Here is a 2,431-nt window from a genome sequence, read left to right as displayed (position 1 = left end):
CCTCAGGCTGGACGCAGCATCCCACACGGAGCCCCTCTGTGCCAATTTGACTGGAAGGCTTGGTTAATAAGTGTTATGTGTTAAAGTCCTCTTCATACATCCCATTATAATACTTGATTTTTCGTTATCAGGAGATGTCAACTTGCACGTTCATCTCGTTATCCCATATGAGAGGTGTCCTACCTGCTTGTTCCCAATATGGTCCGTTCCTGCATGTGTCATTACTGAACGTCATTCGCTCACTACCCAAGATTTTGTACCTGATCTTGAATCTGAATTACAATTATTTTCTAGTGTTCTTGTAGCTTCTCTTACTGAAAGTAATCTAACATGAATAAAGTTTACAGTGAAACCAATGAGCAGTATTGCCCCTGGGAAGCCCTTTGTGAAACCCCCCTGAACACAGCGTTGCTGGTTGAACAACTGATAGCCATTTCCAACAAAACACCTATCTACTGCATTAAAGTTTTATCTAGTTAAGTTTCCCTAATTTGCCTGGGAAAGTGGCAGAAGACTTGTTAATGCCAGAAGGCATCTGGAACTTCAGCCACCTTCACCCACTTCTCCCCATGGACTCTTTTTGTTAAATGCGATTGCTTGAAACCCTTGCTCTTAATTGTGAATTCATGTCTGCTACTCAGTTTCTTTTGAGTGCTTGTTTTAGATGATTTCTCAGGTAATTATTGATTAGACAGCTTAATTATATAGCTTGTATTCTGTTCCTCCCTTTACTCCTATTTAAATTCAGAAAAATGGTCTCCTGGAAACCCGTTCATTTTTCACAGGTTCCTGTATAGATGACCGCTAATTCATTGGAGATTGCTTCAGTCAGTTCTCTAAACCCTCAAGCGTAATTTTTCATCCAAGCTGAAAGGAAAAAAGTAACTGATTCAAGTATCCTATAAACTAATCTTTCCTTATTCCAATTTGAGGTTATACTAGCTACCTTAATCACAGCAAACCGAACAAAAGAAACATAAATCCTTTGGTCTTTACAAGGTTTGTTCAGCAATTTTCAGTAATGATCCTGTGCCCCTTTGTCTTCATGATCTGCTTTAGATGCACATCCTTAAGCAATTGACCTAGTTTCTGTATGCTGCTTTCTTATATTTGAGGGCCCTGAAGAACTTGTGCTTTTTCCCAAGGTTCTCAGTTTACTTCCTGTCCTTCCTCTGAATCGTATAATTTACGCTTGTTCCCTTAAAGAAATCGTTTCATTAAGGAACTGTTGAATCCTCAAAACTGTCTTTTCCCTCACATTAATTTCCTAAGAGATTTGAAAGAAATTCCTGAAGTTTGCATTCTTGTGTGCTGTCACTGCTTTGATGTTCCACTTCCTTTCAAAATCTATGAACTTCATCCTTTCTGTGATCGTTATTCTGTGCGTTGCTCTGTTTTTTACACCCTCAGACCATTTCTCCCTGATTTTACTAGAAGCAAATGTGGCACACCTACTGGTTTTTTTTTTATTGTCTTTTTTTTTGTTAGCCCTTTTTCTATCACTAGGAAAAAAAATGTGCCATGTGTGATTTCCCAGTGCTATCTGCTCTGCTGTCTCCCTTTCTGAATGAGGGATATGCACATTCTGGAGTTCCCTGCTACTACACAATCCTGGGGTCTGGACTAATCTCTCAATTGCTCAGAAAATTGCTTCTAACTACTGGTTTGGGGGGCTTTTTGTAAACTTCAAGTGGATCAAAATCACTGACTTAACAGCTTCTGTTTTGATGGAGAGACTTTTCAGACCTGTCTCAGTCTGTCTTCTGGACCTTCACACAAAGCCTGGCCTTGCCCATCCTTCCTGAGCTGTGCTCAAGCTGGTTTGCAGTCCGGGTGTGCAGGGTGGGGAGCGTAGGCTGGTTCCCAGCAGCCATGTGCTGTGGTGGAAGTGCTGCAAGATGCTGAAAAATGATGGTTTGTATATGAAAAGTGGGATTTTAATCATTTAACTATTAAGTCTGATCTATATTGTTCACATGATCCCTGTATTTAGGGGCTCCTATTAACCATTTAATTAACCAGCTCACCCTATTAACGGTGAGCTATTTAAGCCCCTCCTTTACATTCTTAAGGGAGTCCAAGGGAGGTTACTGTTCCATCAAGAACCAGGCAGTGAAAAGTAGATGGGGATGGAAGAAAATACTTCATATAACTTGATACCACGCTGCCAAGAAGTTTCAATGGACTATTTGAGACCCGTCCTGTCAGCTGGTGTCTGGGATTCAAAAAAGATCCTCAAGTGAGGCTGCTGAGGACTTTGCTTCTCGTGTTTTGATATGTAAGAAAGAACTCAGTTTAGCTAAGCAGCAAAGGCCTTTTTTTTTTTTTTTTTCTCTTCTCCTTTTCCCCTGGTGCCGGGCTGGGAGGCCGCGTAGGCCGGCCCGCAGGAGCGGGGGGGCCCAGCTGGGTCGCGGGGGGCACCGCGGGTGTG

This window comes from Athene cunicularia (assembly GCF_003259725.1).
Source record: "Athene cunicularia isolate RWA chromosome 10 unlocalized genomic scaffold, athCun1 chr10_part1, whole genome shotgun sequence".
NCBI classification, from domain to species: Eukaryota; Metazoa; Chordata; class Aves; order Strigiformes; family Strigidae; genus Athene; species Athene cunicularia.
The sequence above is the reverse complement of the archived record's forward strand: the minus strand, read 5'-3'. Positions refer to the sequence as shown.